We start from the raw sequence: 24,878 nt of genomic DNA, 5'->3' as shown, positions 1-24,878 counted from the left end.
TCGGGGCCATAGGTCGATGCTCCCGGAACTGTTGCCCTGTCAACCTCTTCTAGGAGAATACGTTTGTATTGTCGCCCGTATCTGTCAACAAAAACAATATCCTTCCCCATAGCAGTTTCATAATAAAATAAGTAAAAAACCTTGTCTTTGCTTAATTCATTTGGGTAGGGTTCCTTGCATTGAAAGTAAGAGAATATTCCCTCTCTTTTATGCTTGTAAATCCCTACATTCTCATTATAGGTTGGGACCCTGGTTGTTTTCTTATCATACATAAAAAGCGCTCCAGGTCGATCGATGTTAGGAGGCGGTTCTTGGGTTTCTAAAACCATTTTCCCCTTTGCCACGTTATCCCCATATCTGTTGTAATCCTCAGGGTTACTCACTATCAGATAGTGGTTCCCCTTTTCGTCTTGGAATCTATCACCATCATCATAGACTCAAATTATCTCTAGTCTCTGAGCCGGTCTTTCTTCAATACAAATACACTTGCGTCCTCGATAGTCAGAATAAACTAAGGCTCCCCTCGAGTTAGTTCCTTAAGAAGATTATAGTGAACTGGGTTTCGTTTAATGGATGTAGGGAGGTGCTCCCCCCTGGCATTGGTCCTTCATCGTTGAAACCTCCTAGCTGTTGACTCCCCGTCATGAAGAAGGACTTTTCCGACGAAGTGTCAGTATCACTACCATCTTCAATGATTGGTGCTAATGGGTCTAGCCTCGTCTGAGTTACACTCTCTTCGGTGGACGTGGTGCTAATTTGACTTTTGACACTTTTAGCTCCCGACTTAACAAAGGATCCTTACCTTAAATACATAAGAATGAAATTTTGGTTGCAAACTTAAAGCTTACCTGGACTCCTTCTTCCTGTATGTCTTTGTGATGATCTCCTTCGGGGATCTACACAAGGATGGTTAGTCTGTTCACAAGGGTTTTCCCTGAATTACCAAAAATCTTTCAAGTATATACAGCAACCCCTTAGTCAGTCTTCTGGTGGCCCAATTTCAAATATGAAATGATGGTTGGGATCTATATAGAGAGTATGTCCTAGCAGTATAGTCACAAATTGCAAAAAGTGTCTAATTCACTACTTTCTTAGTCTATCGCGATAGACTGACAATTTGCTCAGCACAAGTCAATTTAAAATTGCGACTTTACCCTTGAGTTCTAGTTACCTTCTATAGCCTATCCCTCAAGTTTTATGAAGTTTGGACACTTCGGTTGGGTTTTGGTCCCATTTTAGTATTTCAGTCAGAGCTTGATTCTCTATCTGACCCTCAGATTGACCTTCAGTGTTCTAAATGCCTTGAATTTTGGTGTGTCTGCTATTTAGGCCCTGATAAAAATCTCCCTAGGGAAAATTTGAAAGAAAAGTTCCCCAACAACAATCTCCTTGGTCTATCGCGATAGACCAGGCACTTTCTCCAATTTTAGCATTTTTGTCAACTTTTCACCACAGTTGGTTCAGCCTCCCCTTGTGTAGTGCATTGACCAATTTTGGCACTGTTTGGACATTTGGTCAAAGACTTCTTGCCCTTGTCTCTGAATTCAGACTCTAAACACTAGTTTTGAAGTTTTGTGGTCAAAATGGTGTTCAAATTCACTCAATTTTTGTGAGTAACCTTGTATTGATGTGTTAAACCTGTGGTGTAAAGGTTTTTTGCTTGTTGCTAGTCAATCACCACCTTCATCAGTCTATCGCGATAGACCAGGTAGAGAGCAATGGGGACTTAATTTTTTGTTTGTTTTTGTATAGTCTTGTTCCCTGTGCCCATATAAGTCTATCCCCCAAGTTTTATGAAGTTTGGACTTATTTTGACCTCAAACTCAAGCACTTCACAAATTTCACTTTTCTCTGACAATTCACAACTCCATTGCACTTGAAGTGGTGCAAATTTGATGACACTTCATCTTAAACTTGTGAACATCAGTCATACCCCATGACACAGTCAGTTTACCCTTGGCTAATGGTTATATCTCTTCTTGGCCTCTTTAGGTTCACTTAGTGTTTCCTTATGACAATCACCTGTTTCTTTTTTTGTTGGTTTTGGTAGCAGTTTTTATGTTTTCTCGAGTGTTGGATCATAAATTTCAATGTCGACTCTTTTCACCCCTTTCAAGGGTATATGGGGTGGGTTTTGCTTTCAAGGAAATCAACTGCCTTATTGTTTCTTCTTTTTGTTTTTTTTTTTGCGGTTTTACAGCGTTTTTCTACTCTATTTCTTCACAAGTATAACAAGCACTCAAAACCAAAAACCATAACTCCACATTATCCTACTTAACTAAATCTAACTAGTCGCAGACCCTCGGCAAGACACAAGCTTCCTGGCTATCCACTAGACCTCAGGATACTCTATCCTGGATCTTGTTCAAAAAGTTTAAGCTCTCTCTAGTCAAAACTAAAGTAAGCTAACCATCACACGAGTGACATAGATCTCCCTACTTAAGGTCTTGTGTCCCCGACAGCGGCGCCAATGTTTTAGGGCAAAACTACTCCCCTGTTCATACTCATGAGCACGACACAAACAACATACTTATCATCCGATGACACGACTAACCCGTAGGTGCACGTAGGTAATCTCGTTAGCTTGTCAGGCTGAGACCAATCTACACATACGCACTTTTATGATGCATCAATCACTAACCCTGGTAGAATGCAACCCACTCTATCCCTAAACGCTCACAACACGGTTTACACGTCCAATGAACTCGGAATCGCATCAAACTTACTAGGAACCATCCTCTCACTAGGATATACTTACCTATAAGTCTAATCTCACCAGATTTGAACCCTAGTTATCTCGAATACAGTCGCGATAGACTAACAGGTCATAATCCAAAAGTGGGCGAAACTTAAGTTTATGAGTATCTATGTGTAGCTAATCTCTTTCTCATTCCATAAAGCACTTGATTATTGAAAACAGACACCGTTTGTGCTACTTACAGGCAAAACAAGCTCGAGGAAGGATCGATCGCGATCAACTCGAAACGGTGAATGCGTAGCGTGGGCGCGTAGCTCTCGGAGAGACTACCACGATGGTGTGGTCGCGTCGTGAATCCGGTAAGGGAGAAGCGCGTAGCGAAGAGGATAAGACACACTCACTCTCTCTCTCTCTCTCCCTCCCTCTTAGACTCGTACGACACAGGATTAATATTCAAGTGTTATTCATTAATGGTTCTAAGGTGACTTTTATACTTAAGTCACCTTAGCTCAAAAATGTACATGGGGTTCTCTTACTCATTATTACAAAGTGGGAACAAATCTGAGTCCTGACTAACTGATTAATCTTTACATAACCCAGACGAATGGATCAAAATGATAAGACATCTTTGACATAAAATGGGAATTTGATATGCTTTACAAGATGGGCTCATAACAACAGTTGGACCAATGGGGCTCCAACACAATCTCTAATGGAACTATGAACGCATTGCAAGATCTATGAGTGTGTGTGTGCGCGGATGTGTGCGTGCGTGCACGGTGTGGTGCGTGCAGGGAAGGGGAAGAGCACAAGACCGTGTGGGTGGAGCAACCTCTGGAAGTAGTAGTGAGGAACTCCTTATTCGCATGTATATGAAGAATAAGGGTATGTACACATGTGGACAGGCGGTTGAACACTAGACATTTGGTCCGAGAAAAAGGCGTAGCACCTTTACCCCAACAATCTCCCACTTAAAGGCGACGGGCTAATAAGTGAGACCTACTAGCTAAACTACTAGTATGTACAAGAAACTAGGTGAGAGACTCTCTCAATCTATGCCCATTGGCTCACTCAATCTACACGCAGTCGTATCGGCTATGTTGGTAGGTGAGTGTGCGTACCCACGCTAGAGCCTGCATGTAAATTGCACATATTACTTTGTATGGTCTGCAAAACTCCACCATGCATCATGCTAGTGTCATCCATTGCACGGCTGACAACCCCTCCTGCAAATGCTCCCACTGCAGCTGCTAAATCGGGGCCTCGACACTAACAAGTCGAACATGAGATGCCCAAACGTTGACAAAATTTTCACAAATATGGTTGTACTCGCCTCCCCTGTGCTATCTACAATCACTGCATCATCAAGACTATCCACCACGTATGGATGTGTCAACACCGACACTGGGAAAGCTACATCCTCTCCCACATAGGCAAGATTGTGCGTCCTAGTACCAACTCATCAGCCTCTAGCATGAGCATATAAAAAACTCCATATCTATCATCTCTGTCTATGTCTAGGGAGAAGACCTGCTCTACTTCTACTTGCACAAAGTCTGACAACACCTGCTATGTCTCACTGGAGCACTGCCGCTCTATCTCTGTCTATAGAGTCTACTGGCATGTCATGCACAGCTAAATGCTCTGTCTCATGAGCATGGTGGTGCTCACCTGCGAAAGAGATATGTCTCGTCTGTCGCTCAAAGCATTCCAGCAACAAAACCAAGACTATGTCGTCTCGAACCTCAGACACATGCATAGGATATACCAGGCCGATGCGGGCTCCTCTGCCAATCAACAGTATCTGACAACCAAAATTTTCTAATTGTCTCACTAAGATCAATCTATGTCTCAGCTAAGGAACATAGTGCACATGTCATAGCATGTATGATGCACCACTGGCAAAGACAAACAAATGTCTCCTGCACCCTTTATGTCAAACGCCAAACCATCAGCCAAGTGCACACAGCCACGTCTCCCACTAGAAAATGTGCTAAACCACTCACGACATGGTGTGACGTGGAAAGTAACATCACTATCTAGTAACCATTGTGGAGAAAGTGTGCTATCCATAGACAAATCTGCAAGAGGTACATTTGAGGCAAGCATGACATCACCGTGAGTGGCATAGACTACCACTAAAACTGCCTCTCTCGCATGTGTCAAAGCCATATTTGCATCTCGCATGCATCTCGATTGCTGTCTCATACACCTGAAACAACGACGTCCCCTAATGTGCCTTGTGTGATCACAATGCCAACAACGCAAGTATCCGCAAGAACGAGACCATCATCTCCCAAAAGTCATCGTAGTGGACTATACACTGTCACACATATCTGCAACCATAAGTGAATGGCTAAGAACCAAACTATGGGGATAAATCTGGGAAAAATCTGGCAGAATCTCCCTTGTAACCTGAGCCGAACCTCAAAGTACAATCTCAGCCATTAACCATGCCAAAAACTGGCAACAGAGTGGGAGGTAGCTCGACTACTACACGATCATCAAAAGCGTGATCAATCGCATCAAAACTGACGCTCATGTATGCATAAAACCAACTTCACAATCTGCAAACTCTACAAGCATAAACTGGGACAAACTGCTCAACCGAGCATAAAGCACATAACCATATACGCAAGTAGAGAGCAAACTAGCTCAAAACGCATCCCAGAGGACTGCCTACAAAAACCTGTGACTGCCTATATTGTAGCCACATAAGCATATGCAAATCCTCACTCCTATGAGAGTGGGTACAAGAACATCAAACTGTGTCCAAACTCACAAAACCTATCAAAATCTATCAAAGTGAGAGTAAACACTCGATCACTATCAAAGTGGGAGTCTAGCTTGAGCACTAAACCATCAGAGAGCAAATTGCGGATACGCATAAACCATGGTGAGAAATCTAGGAAGAATCCGACAGAGTTTCCCCTGGAAACTAAGCAAAAACTCAAAAAAGTCTCACCAAATTGCATAAAGACCAATACATAGTGTCTCAGTAAACAGATCCACAAAATGGTCTACATGTAATGCCAAAAGCTTAGCAAATCAGTTCACTCATGATCGAGTGGTTTTATGGACGTGTATTTGTCCAAAAAATATTGCAAACCTGTAAATATGCTACCTGCGAGCTACACCTAGCTCAAGATGTATCCACAAATGCATACATAGCACAAAATCGTGCAAAAACTGCTCTTTAGTGCTCCACACAAATTGCACTACAACCTGTGAGAAAAAACTGTTGGAAAACTGGCAACTACTACCTCATCAATCGGTAAACACGTCGACCAAAAACGTTGTCTAAGAGCTGAGTGCGCTCAAGGAAAAACCCGCTCCGAAATGGGCCATCAAAGATGTATGGCTGGTATGTGTCGTCGAAGCTGAAAACTGCAGAATGTCGAAGTCAAAAAATTTGAGGATGGTCTTCCGTCATCGGGCGAAAGTGCCAATGCTATGGCCGTTTGTGCTGGAAATCAAGAAAATACTCGATGTCGGCTTCCGTCGTGCTGGGCGGAAGCACGCTAGTCGAATAGCTGCAAATCGATGTCAAAACGATGCCCCAAGCCGTCAATGCTCAAAGCCGGTGTTGAGCAGTTGATGCCAAGGTCGGAGAGAAAAATCGTTGAGATGCCAAGAAAACGTCAAAATCGGTGTCAAAACTGATACTGAGACGTCGAAAAATCGTAGCCAAGGAGAACCCCATGTCGAATGATGTCCGGGCTTATTCGTCGAGGCTTGTAAACGCCGCAAACGGTTCTGTGTGTGCACGTGAGCGCACGCCAAAAGAGAGGGCTCTTTCTCTACTCTCTCTCTCTCTCTCTCTCTCTCTCTCTCTCTCTCTCTCTCTCTCTCTCTCTCTCTCTCTCTCTCTCTCTCTCTCTCTCTCTCTCTCTCTCGCTCACTATCTCTCTCTCACGCTTGTTCGCTCGCTCTATCTCGCTAGCTCTCTCTCACTTGCATGTTGGATGTATCTGAACCGGGGTGTGTGAGAGCGTATTCATAGAGAACGGGCGCGGGAGGGGGGGGGGGGGGGGGGGGTGCACCCACCACACAATAGTGTGTGAGGCAAGGTTTGTTAAAAAACAAAAACGTTCGAAATGTCTTCCTCTGTCGAACAGTGTCAAAGCCGACAACTACAGAGAAAAGCCTGACGACTGGCGGATCTGTTGGGAGTGTGTGTGCCACTCTACAGCATGACCTTGCTCATGTCCTGCTTCACCGCTTGACCTGCCTTGCTTACGGGCCTGCTCCTAGTCAACCTCGTTCACTCCTGTGTGGCTGCCCTAATTGGCTCAGTTTTGATTGGCATTGTGTGTGTGTGTGTAACTTACTATAAAAAAAGCCACTCACTTGAGAATGCACCCTCACCTCTTTAAATAGAAGAAGGACGGCTGCCCTGACTCATGGCTAATTGTCTGCAGCGTATACTGAGTAGATCGAGCTCTCCCTGGGGAAATGTGGAAGAGTAGCCGCCCGCGATTTCATCTGGCACAGTAGGTTAAACCCGAGCGCCTCACGGCATGGTAAATGACTGTAATAAGTAATTTTTTCATGCCTTGTAACCATCATACCCTTCTAAGGGTCCTATCCCATGTTTCAAAGTAGTAGGTTCCCTTAAATAGAACCTAGAGTATTGACAAGCAAAATACCCCTGAATCTAGTGCTAAAGAAGGCTACGAGCAAAGTGGTTATGTGTGTGTGTGTGTGTGTGTGTGTGTGTGTGTGTGTGTGTGTGTGTGTGTGTGTGTGTGTGTGTGTGTGTGTGTGTGTGTGTGTGTGTGTGTGTGTACCAGAAAGTGTGAACTAAGCTTTGAAAAAAATTACTAGCAGGTGGTGAAATGTGTGTGTGTGTACTCGCCCTATCCCAGGCACCATACACAATGGGTCGATAGTAGGCCTACTACCTTATTAAAGAGATGAGATTGTCAAGGTTAAAATGTAATTCAGGCTAGTCATGTCGAGTAAGTGATAGTAGAATTTTATCAATAATGTCATATCTATTGAATCCATTAAGGCAGTACTTTTTTATAAGTATCTTAATATCTTCCCAAGCAAGGAGGTAGTTAGAAGAGGAGTAGACAATTAGATACAGTAGGCTGATACAAGTGTTAAGAGCTGCTTTGTGGGGCCTATTACTATTCCTTTTAATGAAGTCAAAAGGAGGAAGTTCCAGAAGATCTCTCTTCCATATAAATATTCGGTCATACCCTCCAACACAGGGTATATGAAGAAAAATAGAGAAGTTAAGGAATTGTATTGAAGTGCAGAAAAATCCATTGGGTGTTGTGAACCCACGTATAGAAGTTGGTTCTATTTTCAAGCAGTTAGGATATATATGACGGATTTCCTTTAAAAAAATTTATGTTGTTGATGCTCAGTAAGTCATCCATATATCGGTAAGTGTGTCTGAACAATAAAATCTTATTACTACTATCTCCCATAGTCTTGAGAAACCACTTGTACTCGAAGAAAGCAAGGAATATATTACACATAAGCGGGGAGTAGGAAAATCCCATGGGGATGCCAAGGCTTTGGTTAAAACAATGTCCTCCAGAGATAATGGTACAGTTTTCAAGTAACCAAGATATATAAAGACATAGCTTCTCTTCATTGAAGTGTAAGGGATGGGAAGAGTTTGCCTTTTTAATCCATCTAGGTTTTTTTGAAAGAGATATGTAGAAACAATCTCTTTTACAAGCATTAACAAAAGCTAGTTTGATAACCTGTGATAGTACATCTTTAAGCCCAAGATCTCCTTCTAAAGGAATATTCTCATGACTTTGAGTAATATCTTTCGAGAAAAGATGAAAGATGTGTTTCAAGAGGTTAAGAGAAACCTCAGTAGAGTTTTTTGTTATCAAAAAGGGATTGTATTGTACTTGTAGAAAGTTATGGCGCAGAATTTTTGTTTAGATGCACAGATAGGTCCAAACTCTGCTAATATAAGGTAAAGACAAAGAGTGATATCTTTGGTGATATCCGTGAAGCTGCCATTTGAAGCATCTGATATCCATCTGAATTTATGTTTATGAATCTTATAGGTAGAGAAAAGTACTGGCAGTTTAGTATCCTAAAGAGAATATCCCAAATTTTCTAAGTGTTTTGAGATGTTATTGGTAATTGTTTGTAGAGAAGTATTGATTCTTGTGAACTCCTTACCGGATACTCGAGAACGAGCAGCACTCCAGGCTAAGTTTTTACAAATAAGAGTGGGACAATTAGAGCTTTTATCTAGACCAACAATAAACCATATCTTTGATTTTTTTTGAAACTCATATGGGAGTTGTGGTGTTAGCCAAGAGTTATCTCTAGATAACCATTTCCAAGGTATTTGTGAGATTTTTTGAAAAAAACATTCTTCCATTACTATGGTTAAGTCCAGTAGGACTGTCTTCTCCAGTCGGAGAGAACTGACAAGGTCAGTTAAGCAGCTAAGTAAAGTTGATAGAGCAAGATAAGGGTTTTTTGGAAAGTTAGGTATGTGGTTAAGCCCTTTAGCCAAGATTTTTTGGACTTTGTTATTTCCAATGATGGTAAGATCACAAGTACAAACATGCATACCATATGTATCAAAGTCTTTACAAAATGTGATAAACTGATTTCGAGTAAGCCAATTAGCAGAGATCTTTAGATATAAACAAGATGTCTAGCTAGACCAAGTGTAAAAAATTAAGTGTGTGTTTTCTATGTGCTTTTTTTAAAGTAAATATTTCTTTGTTTATAGGACCGCTGAAACAATATAGCATCAAAAAAACCACCAAGTCTAGAGGTAGTACGCATACGGTGAGGATTTAATCCACAACAATCCCCTAATTGAACTTTTATGAGAAAGTCAGTTACAGAAATTGGAAACACCCCCACTTTTCCACAGTAATTCATGTGCTAAGAGAGCAACTGGTATTTTTGCAAAGTCAAAGAAAGACCAGTAAACAATAAGGTATAGTTAGTATGCCACAAGCCAATCGGTTAACCCCTAATCCATGTACAATGTTGCACCACAACAGCGGCCATCCAACCCTTACTATATGGACTTAGCCAACCCATATGATGGAATTACCTGTTTTAAACAGAAAGGAATATTACTCCTCAGAAGTGCCATATTTTGCCAAGGCCCACCATAAGGTGGTTTTAATTTCATCAGGCTATACGGCTGATTATGCCCCCCAAAAAAAAATTAGATTTTCGCTTAAGTGCCATTATCAACAATAAAAAGACAGTGAATATCGGGTATGGAAAACCCCTTTTTTCAAAAAAAATTAATGTAAATGCAGTTAAATAATGACTAGCTTCGAAAAAAACGAGTAATAGTACCACAGTAATGCTCCAAAAGAAACCACCTTTACCATGTAATGCGAGTCAAAGCCGACCACTGTAGTGGTCCTTACCAGTCTGAAGAACGAGGAACGAAGCCCACCAAACAGAGGTCCAATCACTTATATCATGCCATGCTAAGTATAGTCATCCCGACTATTTAAGTACACCATTTGCTAAGTAAAGCCATTATTATGAAACAGCGCTTTACCATTTAATAAAAAAATGACAGTAACGAGATTATTGATGCTAAGCTTAGTGACCAACCTGAGTTGGCTGAGTTGTAAGCTCCATGATTGGTGCAATAGAGATGAAAAAAACACATAGTCCTCACTCTTGACGCAAGTAAAACACACGCAAAGCTAAGTGAGGGGCAGAATGTGCCCTCACCTCTTTAAATAGAAGGACGGTCTCCCTCACTCATGGCTAATTGTCTGTAGCGTATACTGAGTAGATCGAGCTCCCCCTGGGGAAATGTGGAAGAGTAGCCACCCGTGATGTCATCTGGCACAGTAGATTAAGCCCAAGCGCCTCACGGCATGGTAAATGACTGTAATAAGTAATTTTTTCACGCCTTGTAACCATCATACCCTTCTAAGGTTCCTATCCCATGTTTCAAGAGTAGTAGGTCCCCTTAAATAGAACCTAGAGTATCGACAAGCAAAATACCCCTTAATCTGATGCTAAAAAAGGCTACTAGCAAGTGGTTAAATGTGTGTGTGTGTACCAGAGCTTTGCAAAAAATTATTAGCAGGTGGTGAAATGTGTGTGTGTGTGTGTGTGTGTGTGTGTGTGTGTGTGTCCGGCTGAGCTCAGTTTCCGCTCTTCTTATGGCTCTATTGCCTTCGATTTCCCCGTGCTCCCTAGGCTTGCAACTTCAAAGCCCCCCCAAATTGCTTTGTTCTCCTGCTCACCTCGACAGAGCAGTGGTCGAGCTTCAATTCCCTGCAGAGCTTCCTATCAAGCTCAAGATTTTCCAAGCTTCCCTTTCCTTTGCTTGATTCTCTACAGTGATTCACATGCCCTCCCAAGCTACCATCTCTGACATCTTGAATGTATGTCTGCAGATCCACCAAAAGCTCCAAGATTCCCAAGATTTCCACCGCTCGAGAGGGGTTGCGTGCGTCGAGTAGCCGGGAACTCACCGACCTCGCCCGATCTCCTCCAATCCGTGCCGAATCCACCGCCGAATCAACCCAATTCGCTGTCGTGAAGCACTGAGCTCCGACCGAGCTCCGTCGCCATCGAGAGATCATCGCACCGAAGCTTTGATACCACTTGTGAGTGAACGCGCGTGCAAATGCATGCGTGCGTGCAGGGTGCGATGCGTGCGGGGAAGGAGAAGAGCACGAGACTGTGTGGGTGGAGCAACCTCTGGAAGTAATTGTGAGAAACTCCTTACTCTCATGTATATGGAGAATAAGGGTATGTACACATGTGGACAGGCGATCGAACACTGGACGTCTGGGCTGGAAAAAAACGTAGCGCCTATACCCCATAGGATCTTGCTCATTTCATTGTGTTGATGGGTTACTCATTTGACCCATGATCAAACATCTCTGAATTGAACTTTCAAGAAGAGTGCCACTAGTATGGTATTGATTATGAGGAGACATTTTTGCTTGTGGCTAAGATGGCTACTTTTTATTATTATTGTAGTGGTTGCAACAAAAGGTTCGATTTTGCATAGAATGGATGTAAAGAATGTGTTTTTACATGGTGACTTGCACGCATTCTTCACATCCATTTTGCATAAAATGTATGTGAAGAATGACTTTTTACATGGTGACTTGCAGGAATAGGTGTATATGTAGCAATCACAGGGATATGAGGGTGTGAAACATCCCAAATATGTATGTAAGCTAAGGAAAGCACTTTTTGGTCTGAAGCAAGCACCTAGAGCTTCGCATGAGAGGATTACGAGTTATTTGATTGCTATTGGTTTTCATATGGCTGATGTGGATCACTCCTTGTATGTACGAGAGAATGAGCCAAGTATTGTGAGCACATGCATCAATAACGACTTGATTGTTTGTGGCAATCATAAAGCTAAATTGAGCATGTAAAGAGACTCTTAAAGCAAGAGTACATGAAAAATTACGAGAGAGACATCGTTTTTTCAGCATTGAGATAATACACATAGACGAGGGCATATGGTTTCCAAAAACGTAGTATGCATTGGATATGATGTTAAAGTATGATATGGCTGATTTTACAGCCCTATTGCTAGGCCCTTAGGTCAGAAGTTGAAGACGTGAGCTGAGGTGGGTGATGTGCTAGAGAATGCCACTATGTATAGGAAGACGATCTATCAACATATTCATGTTCTCGCTTTGAAGTGTTGCTATCACATGGAGCAGCAAGAAGCAACCCACGGTTGCTTTGATGTCTTCAGAGGCCAAGTAGAGGCGTGCTAAAGTGGCAACATGTGAGGTAGAATGGAAACAGATGCTTCTTGGACAATTGGGTATGCCCGTTTGGAGGTCGGTTGTCATTTACAGCAGCAACCTTAGCAACATAGAGTTGATGTGGAACCCAAGATTCCGTACGAGGACAAAGCACATTGAGGTACACTACCACTTCGTCATCAAAGATGGGGTCTTGACTGACAACATCTATGTTAGATACATGAATCCAAATGAGTAGGTTGCATACATCTTTAAGAAGGCCTTTAGAAGCAGAGTTAAAGGAAAGGCACTACAAAATAGGAAAATATATTTTATCAATTACAAAGATAAATCAAGAAAAAATTATACAATAGGTATATGAGTACTCTACCTTTGGTTTGCGGCCCCGTGCATATTCCCATTCTTTGTCAGTGATGTCTTCTCCCCGCGCTTTTGCTTCGGTCATTCTCCCATGAATCCACTCTGCACTAATGAGATCTAGAAAACATGCTGAGGGCTTGAGGGGGAGTGTTAAGAGATCAAGTTCAACACATGGTCCCTATATTTACCAATATCACAGGGATCATCGCCACTGGCACTACAACTAGATTTCATCATCTTGGTCTACCTACCAAGAGTGATGGTACTTATCTTGCGTGCTCTCTATTGACCATTGTACATCGTCTCTTATTATATTATACTTTTCACTTATATTTGATAGACCTTATGATCGTTTTGAGTAGTAAAGAAGCAACAAATTTCACCCTCCATCTCCATCATCTACTCTCTTGGTTATGTGTCTATGTGCTTGCAAGAGCTTAAACTCTTCCCTTATCTATCTCTTTACAATGTTGCATGTTGTTTAAGACAACATTGCATATGCAAAAGCTTGGTGAATGGGGTTGGAATTTCCATGGGATAATTTAAGCTTCCATGAATCGAAGAAATGAGCAACCTGCAACCATCGAAACACAGATTAGGCACGAAACTTGGACAACAAATGTAAGGTCTCTGACCCCGATCAAAATGAGCACCCTTGTACCATGAAATGAATATAATGGAATAAGTTACTATTTTTAGCAGTTTTTCTGATTCTGTCAGTGCCATCATGTTTAGAATGTTTTTAAGCTTCAAAATGTGAATTAAAATAATTTGTGTCAAAAAAAAATCCAAAAATAGTAAGTTTTGGTCACCCGACCCGTCCAGTTTTGACCGTCTCGAAAATCTGTATCCGAAAATGCATTTTCGGACCCCGGGGGCTGCTATATATGGCAGGTACTCAGACCCGTACGTCTTAGTTAGAGCTTAGTATAGCAATTTACGGCATCAAAATCCGACTCGTATGGCCCGTTTTAGCCTAAAACCAATTTTTTCACAAAATTGTCCGGGAGGCACCGGGGACCCGAGGCTGTGTGGGAACAGGTCCCAGCCCACTCCAGACCTACTTTAGTATCTAGGGGGCACCCTCTTGCTTTGTGGGAGTCTTGGGGAAGCTGCCACGCCTGCAACTCAGTATGAGAGTCAGTTTACTGAGCCAACTGGACACTTGGTGGGTAGGCAACTGGACTTGCCATGCAAGGACTGAGTGCTCATCCAGATGCAATTAGCAGCACAAATCGATTTTCAGCCTGTAGGAGCCTATTTAAAGGCCTACACACACACACACAGACATATATGCTCACACACACACATTGCATACTCACACACCTACACACTGGGAAGGTGCTGCCGGCACACACACAGCTTTTGAAGGAGAAGCAAGGAGGGAGGTGCTGCCGAAATTCCCATCTTGAGGATTCATTGCATCAAAAATTTAAGAGGATTCTCAGCCCCTAATCATAGTAATTATGGTTTAATTACTGCTCTTCTTAATCTCATCATTACCCACTCATAATTCTTGTCTACTATGCCTACTTTTAGCTATAATTCTCTATAGCTGCTCTTTAAGTTTTCATAGCTATACTTCAGTACATAATTATCATTCATTTAGTTAATTTATTCAGCCATTCATCATCCTTAATCAAGGATTAATGCATGATTAGGAAAGATTCTCTCTCTAGGAGGTATAGTCAATAAATTGTCAGCTAGTAATAGTGTAGATTGTCAGAATTCAATCTTTCACTACTCAATAGAGTTGTAATTAAATTATACTTAATCTTCTCCCACATTTAGATGTGATTAAGGCTGAAAATTAATCCGTCATTAGTCCAATAAGAAGAAGGTTTTTCCATCACACATGCCTGTGGTCACTCTGCACCTTCATATTGCTCTAGGAAAATGAATGAGCTTGCTTACTTCATATCTTTCGTGAATCAATTAGAAAAACTCTGAATTTCTTAATCATCTAAGCCAAGTAATTAACCTTAGAGTCGTTTCCCATAGGGTGGATACAGAATTACCCTTAAAATTGCTAGGGCAAAAAGGGAAAAATCTAACCTCGTGCATAAGGAGGAGTTTTTAATAAATCTAATCTGCCGATTGGTTTGTCATGTTACTCTCGGACCTTAGCTCTTTTTTTTTCAAGTCTATCATTTAAGTAGTGAGAAAAATGGCCCCGATTAAGAGAACTCGCTTCGGTGGAGCCCACGACCGCGAGGCCGGAACAAGCAATGTCAACGGAAAAGGAAAGGCTCCTATGGACGAGCAAATACCGGCCATCTCACGGGCTATTGACGAAGAAATGGAAGAGGTAGGTCCCAATTTCTATTCAAGTTGTTTAATTAACATTGCATACGATTAGTTAGGAATGAACATATCCCCGAACATGTTGGAGAAATCCGACAGAAACCTCGGCATTGAATGCATAGTACATTTAAATATAAAGTAGGAAAGAAATGATTGATGGGTATGTTGTTTGCAAGAGGAAAGAATGTCTGCTAGGGAAAATTTAGCTCGACATGTTCATTTTATTTCCAATGTTGAATCAGTCCTGACCCCCCCTACTGATCAGAGGGGGCAGAGTTCCTCGTTAGGGCTCTTGAATCCACGACTTGCTTTTTATGCGGTGGATACCCACGACTTGCTTTCTATGCGGTGGGAACCCACGTCTTGCTTTCTATGCGGTGGGAGTGTCCATGACGTCCTTTCTATGCGGTGGGCATACCTAGTTGTATGGGCAGCTAGGCGACAACGGGAGGAGTGAACTCTCGCTGGAGGGGGAATGTTGTACCTCCAGAACATTGGAACTTTTATGAATAAGTTTGAGTAGAATTTTTACTAGAATTCTGTCTTGGTGTTGTTTGCAATACTGGTTGAAGGGTTGTTTTAACCAACCATGTGATTTGGAACTAAACAAGGAATATCTATGTTGAGCAACCTTTGTGGTAGTAATTAGGTCACACGAGGAAGTGTGAGTGTGGGGGTGGAAAGTGGGGGCTTGGCTCGGGTTGCCAATGCCTACGAGATGGGTGGTCCCGATTGGTCGGGAACTCTCTGTCCCCATAGTGGTTACTCGATATTAGTATTACTCATTGCCCCTAGAGCGGCGAATCCTCGAGAGTACGTGCCTCTGAAACATGGAGAAAAAGGCACTCGGGTTTTCTCTCCTCTTGGAAGGCGGGTCTTAGGATCGTTAGATAGTTGAAGTACGCTTCTTCCCCTGCGAGGTGGAGCTAGATCTACCTACTAGTAGGCCCGGACTCGACTCACTTTGTGATGAGAGATCGTCCGCTAGTCGAACCCTGAACCATTTTGTTTGCTTCCGCAATAGATCTAGTGGCCACTAGGTTCACCATCACATCCGCTGAATTGATACGGCGGGGTGGGGACCTCACACCTGGTATCAGAGCCTAGGTTAGGCTGGGAAATAAAGTCGTATTGTTTGAACAATTAAAAAAAGAACTGAAAGTATATGGGTAGCTGATCCAAATTCCTTGCATTGGTGTTGCAGGAAGACCCCGTGCTAGAATACCGGAAGTTCCAAGTGTTTGAGCTTATTTATGAGCAAGCTCGAAGATCCCCTGTTTACTAGTTCAGGCGAGATGTCATGGAGATGCTGTTGAAGGCTTATACGCCACACTCCACTCGCATTGACAAAGGATGGGAACTTGATTGGACATTTCCAAGAGGGGTTTACTACATCAATGCTCGGAAGCTAGGATGCCTGGCTACCGACTTGAAGAAGATACGTTGGGGAGAAGAGTTGAGAGTAATAGAGATATTCTACTTGGTGCCCACACGATTGGACCAGACTGTTTCAGGCAACTCCAACCAAACCATCAACGACTGGCTCTTGGAGAAGGTCACCAATGTGATTCCAGCAAACCGAGTCAAAACCTTTGGATTACTGAAAGCGGAACTCCGGCCCGATATCTTAGTTTATTATCCACTCAAGAATGTGTATAAGAACTATTACACGAATGAAGTAGTGCATCATGTCAATACCATTTCCTAGGCATATGTTATACGCAATCCATAAAGCCATGTAATAAGCGGTCATCAGTCATTCTAAACCTTGAGGAGTTTCGATTGTAATAAATTTCCATCAATAAAGTGCTTTTTGTCTCTGAATCTCTGTCTCTTGATAAAGTGGAATTTTGAATTTTATTAAAGTCTCGTGTCTATCTTGAAATTCAAGTAATGGTATCAAGAATTTCGTATAACCCATGTAGGTACCGCCTGTTGCTCTGTACTCGGCAGCGCAAGAGAAGAAGCTTCTCCTCAAACAAGCCCAACCTCCGATCTTTAAGGGCGAGGGGGAAAATGTGGAGAGAGATGCGGAAGTATGGATGGAAGACATGGACGATTACTTTGAAGCTGCGGGAACCCAACCCGTAAATCAGACCATGCTTGCGATGTTCCGCTTGACTGGCGATGCCAAGATATGGTGGAAGCAACATTGCAGAGACCTGGACATTAAAGGATCTTCCCAATCTTGGGAAGACATCAAAGCTGCGATAATGGGGCGTTATTTACCACCTGCCTATAGGACCTTGAGAATGAATGAATTCTTTTCACTTCGGCAGCTGAATTCAACTGTCGAAGAATACTATGCAAAGTTTGTCACTCTTCGGAGATATGCTCCTAAGATGACCTTGGAACAACAGGTGGCAAGGTTCTGTCAAGGACTAATCGATCCCTTGAACACTCGGCTGGAGGCTCTCAGGCCGTCAACACTACAGGATGCCTTGTTGAGGGCTAAACCTCTAGCTCTCGAAGTACAAAAGGCTAATCAGAATAGGAGGAATCATTGGGCAAAGAGGGCAAGGAACACTGCTTGGGACAACAGACCAGCCAACCAAGCCTATAACCAGCGCCCTATTGTGGCTACCACCACAACCATGGAGTTCCCTGATGTTCGATGCTATGGTTGCGGCAAGCATGGACACTACAGATCCAATTGCCCCAGGAACATTCATGCAACCAACGCCAATGCCATGCCCTTGAATACCCGTGGGTGTGGCCAAGCTAATGGAAGAGGAGGACGCGGAAGAATGAACAGAGGGCGAGGGCGTGGAGCTATCGCCAGAGTGAATGCCGCAGTGGTACAACCAACTGTGGGTGATGAAGCAGTGGAGAGAGCAACCCTACATGCTGCAATTGACAATCCCAATGGTTGCGAGAAATACGCAGTCATTCATACGTCAAGATCTCTCAGAGGTGAACAAGTTAACTTCCTTATAGATTGTGGCAGTACTCTTTCATTTCTTTCACCCAGATGCATGAGAAAGCTTAAGCTAGATAAGTATTCGTCAAGCAAGCTAGTTGTCGAGTTAGCAAACGGCAAGGAGATAGTATCTCAACACTCTGCAGGCAAAATTGACTTTGATTTAGGGGGACACCCGACTTCTGCCCAATTTCGAACCTTACCCTTAGGATTCCTTGATGGGATACTAGGGATGGACTGGTTAAAGCAAAATAAGGCCCATATCCATTGTGCACAAGGAAACTTTACATTTACAGATAACTTGGGTAATGAAGCCTTAATTCAGGGGGAAAATGGGAGACCTAGAGCTATTCTAGTTAAGGCCAGCAGACTCTTGAAGGGACTAAGAAAGGGTCAGCAAATATATGCAGTTAAACTCAATAAGGTGGACCAATCAGATACCTCACTTCGACCAGACTCGCTGAGGGAGTATGATGACGTATTCCCCGAAGACCTTACGAATCTTCCACCACACAGAGAGGTAGATCATGAGATTGAGACTATCCCTGGGTGTGAACCTATCTCAAAAAGACCTTATAAAATTTCATTTCCGGAGGCCATCGAACTCAAAGAACAACTTAGGCAACTCATTGAGCAAGGATTCATTCGACCCAGTACTTCTCCTTGGGGTGCTCCAGTTCTTTTTCAGAAGAAGAAGGATGGGACCTTAAGGCTATGCATAGACTACCGTGGGCTGAATCAAGTAACTGTCAAGAACAAGTATCCAATTCCAAGGATCGACGAACTCTTGGACAGGCTCCACGGCGCCAAAATATTTACAAAGATTGATCTAAGGTCAGGATATTACCAAATCAGGATCAAGGAATCAAATATTCCAAAGACGGCTTTCAACACTAGGTATGGACACTACGAATTCACAGTAATGTCTTTTGGTCTAACAAATGCTCCTGCAAGCTTCAATCGACTTATGTAGGATATTTTTAGACCTTACCTGGATGATTTTGTCTTGGTTTTCTTTGATGACATTCTAGTCTATTCTAAGAATGAAGCAGATCACAAGGAACATGTTCGCAAAGTACTTGATGTCATAAAATCTAATATCTAACCAACCCAAATGATTTTCTCATATTAAATTGATCACTTAATGTGGGAGAATAAACGGGAACAAGTGTTAAGATATAGATATGTGCTTATAGATCTATCTCAACACGGGGCCAATGGTAAAGGGGCCCAAAAGGGAGATGGTCTATCAAAGAGCAAGGCTAACCAATGGAGCATAAGACCTTAGGGTTAGCTTCATTGAAGACCTCCAATAAATGTGTGTAAAAGTCCTTTGACCTTAGGTAAGACTGAGCTTGAGGTGGGAACCCGGCCCAAGCTCGAGGTGCTTGTCCTGCTTGAGGTGCTTGTCGTGCTTGAGGTGTTTGTCATGCTTGAGGTGCTTGATTAAGATGCTTGAGGTGCTTGACTGGCTCCATGATTGAGGTGCTTGACTTGCTGCATGATTAAGGTACTTGAGGTGCCTTGAGAAGCTTGCCTGAGATGCTTGTGGGAACACCCCCTAGTTCAAGTGCTTTGTCATGCTTGGTGAGTAAGGTGCTTGATCACCTAAAGTCAAAAGCATTCCTACAAGAGGGGGGGCGAGCCCTTTTCCTAGGGCCTAGAGAAAGAACACCCACTCACACACACAAGGGAAGCCCCAACTTGAAGAGGCAGCAAGGACGCATGTCAGGCCCCTACCCATGTTACCTTCATGTGTTGCTTGAAGCCTATTGGCTAAGCTTCAAAGGGGTCCAATGATAAATTACTTGAATTATCTAATGGATTTTACATTTATCAAGTCCTCTCTCTCAAAGGGGAAAGGGGGACACTTGTCCCAAGGCTACCCATGTTGCTTGTAATGGCTCTTGCTTGTGATTGGCTAGGCCTGGGAGGGTCCAATGAGCTTCAAGCATGAGCTACAAGGGGGGGTCGACCCAAGCTAGCTAGGGGCTTGCTTGAGGGGTATACTCACCCACACACACTCACAATCACTCTCATTGTGTGCTATGCAAAGTGCAAGAGCTCCCTCTCCAAGCAAGTAGAGGTTGAGAGCCTACACCAACACTCTTGGCTATGGAGTGCAAATCCAACCAAGAGCCATGCTTCAATGCTTGAGCTTGTCATCTCCTTCTTCTTCATTACTATGCTATTATGTATGCTAGCAACAAGAGTATGATAAGTGAGGAACTAGTTCTTTCTCCTATGAAATGTTTCTTCTTCCTCTTCCCTACCCTCATTCCCTGCTAGCTCTCTCCACCTTCGAAGGTGTTTGAGGTCTTGGGACTGAGGCTTGGGATAGTTAAAGCTTTCTTCAAGTTCATGTTATGCTATGATTGTGATGCATGAAGCTTTCCATCTTCATTGCATCACCTAGGTCACAAGGAACACAAAGAATGTATTGTAACAAGTCTCTCTTAATGGGAGAAATCATAATACAAATGCCTATTGGAGGGGGGACCGGCTCCACATAAATCCGGTCCTCAACTGTTGTCATGATTCTCTAAATTCTCTCTCTTGCAAAAGTATTGATCATGCCAAGTTCACTAATTGCTATGATTATGTTGCTATCTTCAATTATGTCTACCCGCTATGCTCACAAAGTTATTTCTCGAAAGTATTCTCATTAATTTCCGCTATTCTCAAGTTGAATAGGCTAATTCCATTACACTTGATCTCCTTTGAGAACACCAGCTTTACGCTAAAGAGAGCAAGTGCACGTTTTGCTCACCAAAGGTCAACTATCTTGGATTTGTCATTTCGGCTAAAGGGATTTCAGTGGACCCATACAAAGTCAAGGAAATCGTTGACTAGCCTCAACCATCCACTGTCAGCGAAGTAAGGGGATTTCTTGGAATAACGGGATGGTACAGGATTTTTGTCAAGGATTATGCACGTATTGCTGCATCTTTGACGGAGCTCCTGAAGAAAGGAATGAGGATCGATTGGAAGACCGAGCACGAGTCTAGTTTTGCTAAGCTAAAAGAATTCTTGGTCTCAGCACCTATTTTAAAGCTTCCAGACTTCAGTAAAGAATTTGAAGTAGCGACAGATGCTAGTAAGTTTGCTCTAGGCGGAGTTCTTACTCAAGAAGGAAGACCAGTGGCGTATACTTCGCGAAAGCTGAGGGATCATGAGAAGAATTATCCCACTCATGATCTGGAACTTTTAGCAGTTATACATGCACTGAAGTTATGGAGACATTATCTTCTTGGACGCAAGTTTCAGTTGGTTACAGACCACAAGAGTTTAAAGTGGATTTTTACTCAACCCATTCTCAATATGCGACAACGGCGATGGATAGAGCTATTACAGGAATATGACCTTAACATAAAGTATAGACCAGGGAAGGAAAACGCAGTTGCAGATGGTCTTAGCCGAAAATCGTTTCTCGGAGCTATCTCTATTCCAAATAACCCTATCTAGGATAGAATCAAAGAAGCATCCTTCGAAGATCCAGAGTACCAACGTAGAGCTTCATTAGTCCAGCAGAATAAGATGCCTGAATCTTAAGATTACTCTCTTATGGGAGGATGTCTTTACTACATACATAGACTCTGTGTACCCAGAGACCCAGCTTTAAAGAAGGCCATTCTATATGAAGCACACGATAGCCCTACATCCGGACACCCAGGCTATGCTAAAACTCTTCACGCCGTCAGAAGGAGTTATTTCTAGTCTGGAATGAAAGGAGACATACTTCGCTATGCGAGGCAATGTCTTTCTTGTCAACGGATAAAGGCCGAAAGGATCAAATTACCAGGGAAACTTCAACCTCTTGACATACCCCAGATGAAGTGGGAATGCATCAGTATGGATTTTGTTACAGGGTTACCTTCTACAGGAGGTTATGATTCTGTTTTCGTGGTTGTTGACATGCTCACAAAAGTGGCTCATCTAATACCCGTAAAGACAACCTTTACTGCTTCAGATATTAGTCGGGTATTCATGAAGGAGATTTTCAGGCTACATGGTCTACCCAAGCGTATTGTCAGTGATAGAGATGCCAAGTTTACATCAAAATTTTGGACTTCTCTTTTCCAATCTATTGGGTCACAATTAGCTTTCAGTACAGCATACCATCCACAAACAGATGGGCAAACTGAAAGAGTTAATCAAGTCATTGAGGACATTCTCAGAGCCTATTGTTCGCAAGAACCAAAGAAGTGGTTACAATATCTACCTTGGTAGAATATGCTTATAACTCTTCCGAACACAGAAGCATTGGAATGTCACCTTTCAAAGCTCTTTATGGACAGGACTGTTTAGCACCACTGAACTTTTCAGATCCAACCATCAGAGTAGTAGCCTCTAGAAAGATGTTAGAAGATATGGAAGCACAGACTAGAGCCATTCGCCAGGACATTCAGGCAGCTCAAGATAGGCAGAAGCACTATGCAGATAAGAACCGCACAGATAGAACTTTCAAGGAAGGAGATAAGGTTTTTCTCCGAGTCCGACCTAAGAAAATCAATTTATCGCTAGGCAGATACAAGAAGCTAAGCCCAAGGTATTGTGGACCATTTGAGATCGTTAAGGTTGTAAGTGACCGAGCCTACAAGCTAAAGTTACCTGCAAACTTGAAGGTTCATGATGTATTCCATGTCAGCTTACTCAAACCCTATATTCCCAATCCTGATCAATTCTTGGACTCAGATCAGATAGTCATGCCAGCACAAGGAGTTCTCGAGCTCCAACCTGACTATGTACTTGAAACAAGGGAAAGGAAGTTGCGCAACAGAACTATCACGGAGCATCTAGTAAAATGGAAGGATTACCCTGAAGAAGATGCAACTTGGGAGGACGAACCAACGCTCATAAAAGATTACCCAAACACATTCTTGAGATGAGGACATCTCAAATTTTTCACGTTGGGGAGGTTGTAAGGTCTCTGACCCCGATCAAAATAAGCACCCTTGTACCATGAAATGAATATAATAGAATAAGTTACTATTTTTAGTATTTTTTCAGATTCTGTCAGTGCCATCATGTTTAGAATGTTTTTAAGCTTCAAAATGTGAATTAAAATAATTTGTGTCAAAAAAAAATCCAAAAATAGTAAGTTTTGGTCACCCGACCCGTCCAGTTTTGACCGTCTCGAAAATCTGTATCCGAAAATGCATTTTCGGACCCCGGGGGCTGCTATATATGGCAGGTACTCAGACCCGTACGTCTTAGTTAGAGCTTAGTATAGCAATTTACGGCATCAAAATCCGACTCGTATGGCCCGTTTTAGCCTAAAACCAATTTTTTCACAAAATTGTCCGGGAGGCACCGGGGACCCGAGGCTGTGTGGGAACAGGTCCCAGCCCACTCCAGACCTACTTTAGTATCTAGGGGGCACCCTCTTGCTTTGTGGGAGTCTTGGGGAAGCTGCCACGCCTGCAACTCAGTATGAGAGTCAGTTTACTGAGCCAACTGGACACTTGGTGGGTAGGCAACTGGACTTGCCATGCAAGGACTGAGTGCTCATCCAGATGCAATTAGCAGCACAAATCGATTTTCAGCCTGTAGGAGCCTATTTAAAGGCCTACACACACACACACAGACATATATGCTCACACACACACATTGCATACTCACACACCTACACACTGGGAAGGTGCTGCCGGCACACACACAGCTTTTGAAGGAGAAGCAAGGAGGGAGGTGCTGCCGAAATTCCCATCTTGAGGATTCATTGCATCAAAAATTTAAGAGGATTCTCAGCCCCTAATCATAGTAATTATGGTTTAATTACTGCTCTTCTTAATCTCATCATTACCCACTCATAATTCTTGTCTACTATGCCTACTTTTAGCTATAATTCTCTATAGCTGCTCTTTAAGTTTTCATAGCTATACTTCAGTACATAATTATCATTCATTTAGTTAATTTATTCAGCCATTCATCATCCTTAATCAAGGATTAATGCATGATTAGGAAAGATTCTCTCTCTAGGAGGTATAGTCAATAAATTGTCAGCTAGTAATAGTGTAGATTGTCAGAATTCAATCTTTCACTACTCAATAGAGTTGTAATTAAATTATACTTAATCTTCTCCCACATTTAGATGTGATTAAGGCTGAAAATTAATCCGTCATTAGTCCAATAAGAAGAAGGTTTTTCCATCACACATGCCTGTGGTCACTCTGCACCTTCATATTGCTCTAGGAAAATGAATGAGCTTGCTTACTTCATATCTTTCGTGAATCAATTAGAAAAACTCTGAATTTCTTAATCATCTAAGCCAAGTAATTAACCTTAGAGTCGTTTCCCATAGGGTGGATACAGAATTACCCTTAAAATTGCTAGGGCAAAAAGGGAAAAATCTAACCTCGTGCATAAGGAGGAGTTTTTAATAAATCTAATCTGCCGATTGGTTTGTCATGTTACTCTCGGACCTTAGCTCTTTTTTTTTTCAAGTCTATCATTTAAGTAGTGAGAAAAATGGCCCCGATTAAGAGAACTCGCTTCGGTGGAGCCCACGACCGCGAGGCCGGAACAAGCAATGTCAACGGAAAAGGAAAGGCTCCTATGGACGAGCAAATACCGGCCATCTCACGGGCTATTGACGAAGAAATGGAAGAGGTAGGTCCCAATTTCTATTCAAGTTGTTTAATTAACATTGCATACGATTAGTTAGGAATGAACATATCCCCGAACATGTTGGAGAAATCCGACAGAAACCTCGGCATTGAATGCATAGTACATTTAAATATAAAGTAGGAAAGAAATGATTGATGGGTATGTTGTTTACAAGAGGAAAGAATGTCTGCTAGGGAAAATTTAGCTCGACATGTTCATTTTATTTCCAATGTTGAATCAGTCCTGACCCCCCCTACTGATCAGAGGGGGC

The sequence above is a fragment of the Adiantum capillus-veneris genome, chromosome 11, assembly GCF_014529385.1.
Source record: "Adiantum capillus-veneris isolate H3 chromosome 11, ASM1452938v2, whole genome shotgun sequence".
NCBI lineage: Eukaryota > Viridiplantae > Streptophyta > Polypodiopsida > Polypodiales > Pteridaceae > Adiantum > Adiantum capillus-veneris.
This window is presented reverse-complemented; position numbering follows the sequence as displayed.